We start from the raw sequence: 4,507 nt of genomic DNA, 5'->3' as shown, positions 1-4,507 counted from the left end.
CCGGCCGGCCAGACCCCGCGGCCGCGGCCCCGCCCCGAACTCGCCTGGCCCGGCCCTCCGCGCCGCGCCAGGCCAGTCCGGCCCTCAGGGCAGCGCTGGGCACCGCCCCTGGCCCGCCCCCGGCCGTACTCTTCCAGCGCTGTTCTCGGTCCCGCCCCCAGGCCTACTGGGCCCTCAGCACTGCCTCTGGCCCGCCTCCAATGAGACTCCGCCCTCAGACTTGACCCAATCAGAATCCACCTTCAGACCCGCCCCGGCCAGACTCCGCCCCCAGCTCTGCTTCCGACCCCGTCCCCATCCCGACTGCGCCCTCAGGGCTGCCCTCAGCCCGTTAACACTCCTCGGCTCCGCCCTTAAGCCCGCCCACAGCACCGACCCCCGTACCCGCCACGCCCCCCACCGCCAATTTATCCTCTGCCCCCGCCTCCTCCCCCCCCGCCCCCGCCCCCGCCCCCGCCCCTCCCGCTCACCTAGGACTAGCCAGCTGCCTGGCCTCTCTTACCAACCTGGGTTCTCCTACCTGGTCTCTCCCAGACCCACAGAAAGGAGTGGGCTCGAGGGAAGGGTAGCCTGTTAACCCAGCCGTTGGGTCCAGAATGGCCTCCTTTAGAATGATCTCTGGGGAAGGGAGACCACTGGGTCACCTCGGTGCTCACACCAAAGGGGCTGCAGAATCCCTCTAACAGAGGATGGGAGAGGCGGTAGCATTTTTCCTGTACTGAAGAAGCGAAAGGCCTGGCGCACACTACAAGGAGGAAAAGAGAAGCCTTCCATGAGGCCAAAACCTAAGCTGGCTACAGAACTGGGGAGGAGGCCAGAATCCTTGTGGGGCTGTGTGCTCAAGGTGACCCCCACCCCAGGATTCTGGGAGAGTGGAATTAGGGAGCCCCGTTTGGTGGGAAGCCAGGTTTGGGGGATTCCAAAGCCCAAAAGGCAGCCTAGCAGTGGTGGAAGCAGCTGCCAACCGTCTCAGGATGGGCTGGCTCAGTTGGGGATTTGGGTCCAGTTGGGGCAACTGACCCACCTGATAAGACTGACCTGAGCTGAGGAACAAGGGTGGTTCATGGAGAGTTCTGTGTTAGGGCAGACCCGTTCCCCACATGGCCTGGTGAACCAGGGCTCCTCGGAGAAGCGAGACCCAAATGTCTCTCAGGAGCTTAAAATAGATCACATAGGACCTATTCCCCAAAGTCTCCCCAGTTACCCAGATGGAAGGGAATTGAGGACACCCCTGCCTTCTTCAGACAGTACCCTTACAAAGGGGCCGCAGAACTTCAATTCCGTGTAATTTTAAAGTTCGATTAATGCCTGCTATGGGTCAGGTACTGTTCTGAGGCCTTGGAATCCATCAGTGAACAAAGCAGAGAAAAACTCATATCCTCCCCAGTAAAAAAGGGAAGACGGCCTTCCTGTAGCTTAAGGAGACCACAGAAAGCAAGTTCACCAGGACTAGGACCCCCAAGGACCCTGACCAGCTTTACTGGCCAAGTGGGGAAGACACTGGACCAGTAGGCAAACGCAGACCCCCGGGGATGGGGGAAGAGTTACTGATCTCCACTCCCATGAGAAATACCCAACAGCACCAGACAGGAGCTCCCCAAGTGCCAGGGAAAGCAGGTGTGGGAGCCCAGCTTTGTTACATCACGTTGGAGCCAAGGACATAGCCTCCATCCAAGGCAGAAGTAGGCTGAAGGACATGGGATGGAAGGCTTCCCCCTGCTGGGCTGGCTCTGGGAAGCGGGGACACGTCAAAGCCCAGTACCCCAGAAAACGACATCTGTCCCAGTTGCTACCCACAGCACCAGGTGGAGAGGAGGAGGGGAAAGGTGGCTCCAGGAGGGGCCAACGTCCCACCAACCAGAGGCACGGGGAGAGGGAGGAGGCTTGGGCAGCTGTGGGCGTGCTGGGCAAGTAGATGGCCAGCTGAACTGGCCTCTCCACTGGCCTTGCCTGGAACTGGTTTGCGGTGGGGAGTGTTGGCCTGGGTGTGGACTTTGCCAGAAAACACAGCCACCATTTGCATTTGTGGGGTGATGGAATCGTTCTAAAACTGGACTGTCGTGAGGGCTGCATGACCCAGGAGATTTATTAAAATCATTAAGTTGTACACTCACAGTAGGTTTTTATGGTATGTCAAGTATATCTCAGGATATACTGCTGTTAAAAAATATCTGCATTTCTTCTCTTTGGTGGTAAATTCTTGGATAGCACAGTGGAATTTTATCTGAAAATGAATTATGTGCCTTTGAAATGGAGTAATTAAAAAATGTTTATGATGTCTCACTTAATGCTCCCCAGCTTTTTTTTTTTTTTTTTGGTTGCACCACATGGCATGTGGGATCCTAGTTCCTCGACCGACCAGGGATCAAATCTGCACACCCTGCATTGGAAGCGCGGAGTCTTAACCACTGGACAGCCAGGGAAGTCCAAGGCCCCAAATTTTAAGTAATGCACATCCCAAAATCTTTTAAATGTGTCAAGAATTTAACATTCTTAAAGCTAAAGGTGGGTGAGCTGAACGAATTTTCACTGTTTGTGCTATTGCCACACGGTGGCACCATCCTAGCTGATATACGGAAGCACCTGCTGTGACCCCAGCGTTGCGTGAAGCAGAACTCCTCCAAGTGGTGAGACTTTCTCCCCCTTCCTTCCTTCTTTTCTCATCTTTTCCTTTCCTTCTACAGTCACCATTATTAAAATATATAGCCTCTAACGATATCATCCGAGTTTTCTTTCTTTGAAAGAGCCCAGGCTACGGATGAAATCATGCCCCTGGTCAGAAACAAAGGTGGAAAACACCAGGAAGACCAGACACCAGCCATGACGCCCTGTGTTCTTAATACAGAAGAGTGCTTGCTGCAAAATGTTAAAAAACTGAAAGCAGCAAGAATGCAAAAATATGCCAAGGCAGCTGTGGACTTAGGTGCCCTGGGCTGGTGCTGGCTGAGGGCTGGGAGGACTCCTCAGGGCAGCCGCCTGGTGGCCAGAAAAACATCAGACGTCCGCCCTCCCCTCCCAGTGCCCCCAAACCTCCTAACGGAGGCCAAAGGAGCCCTGCTTCATTCCAAGGTACCAGTCGCACACAGGAGGCTCTGACTGGAAACACAGGGTCACCGGGCTCAGCCCCTCCGCCCCAACCTCCACCAGCCCCGCGGTGCCCTCCCACCCCAGGCGCTGTGCCCGCCCTGGAGGGGTGCCCTGGCTTCCTCCCCTCGCAGCTTCCTGCTGGTCCCCAGCCCCCCCCCGTCCGCACCAAGTGGGCCTGCTAGACAGACGCCAGGGACAAGCCCCAGCCCGTCGGGAAGCCCCTCTCACCTCTCCCACTGCCTCTGCTCCCCTGCCCTGAGGCTCCTCCCCTAGTTCCCAGCCCCTCACACTTGCTAGTTTTCACACAGTCCTACCCGGCCCCACCAGAGGGACCTGGGGCACAGCTCATCTCCCTGGGGCGAAACGCAGGCTCGGTGACGCAGAAAAGCGCCAGGGGCAGCCCTACAGGAGACCCTTCCTCTACAGTCTGCCTTCTTCTGCGGGGGAGAGTGCGAGAGGGTGAGGCAGGAGGGGAGCAGATGTGGAAATCCGCCACCTCCACCGTGGACCTGTCTGCTCTTTAGTGGACCTGATGTCCCCCGGCTGGATTCTGCTGTCACTGCTTCCATTAGTACGAGCAGGGGCTTTGGGAGGAAGCAGTGAGATGCTGGTGGTAGCAGAGGATGGGGTGGGCATGGGGTGGTCTGGGAGGAAACGAAATGGGCCCCCTCGCCCTGGAAGGTTTTAATCTCGTCCAGGTTTACAAATTGCCCGAGCCAGAGCACGTGGGCTCAGGGCAGAGTGCAGAGGGCTGGGGTGCAGGGGAGAAGGGCGCTGCGGGGCCCGGGTGGGGCTGGTGTAGGAGTCTTAAGGCATGACAGGTGGAGATTGGTGTTTCAGACTCACTAACCGGGCCGGTGGGGCAGAGGGGAGAGGAAAGGGGAGCGAAGTCCATGGACATGTGTATCTATGTTTGGGAAACTGTGAGCAGAGCCAAAGCTGATATAAACCATGAAACAGATCTTGTCAAAGTTTCCGTGGAGCTGGGCCATGGAGACCACACCCCCACCAGTGGCCACACTCCCCTGCTGTTCCAGGCCTGGGGGGAGCCCTGCAGAGGCCTCCTCCCCAGCCCCTGGCAGACAAATAACGGGGACCTGCAGTACAGGAAGAAGCCTGGGGTTTGGCCCATCTCTGCCGGGGACACCTGTGCATGATGAGCAGAGCCCCAGTTTCCTCAGATGCCAGACACGGACTCCTGTGCTGCCCACATCCCATCCGGGGAAGCCACCGCGAGACCCTGGGGGCCGTCGGGAGGAGACTCGGGGGACTGTCCAGGTGGGCCGAGCTCCACGCATCTGCCAACCATCTTTCCAGGGACAAGAAACACCTGTCGTTTGAACCTCCTGCTCTCACTGAATGCAAGGAGCCCCACCCGAGTGACCCTTGGACGAAAAACCTGTAACTGGGCCATCTGAGC

The sequence above is a fragment of the Phocoena sinus genome, chromosome 11, assembly GCF_008692025.1.
Source record: "Phocoena sinus isolate mPhoSin1 chromosome 11, mPhoSin1.pri, whole genome shotgun sequence".
Taxonomy (NCBI): Eukaryota; Metazoa; Chordata; class Mammalia; order Artiodactyla; family Phocoenidae; genus Phocoena; species Phocoena sinus.
Note: the sequence above shows the minus strand (reverse complement) of the source record.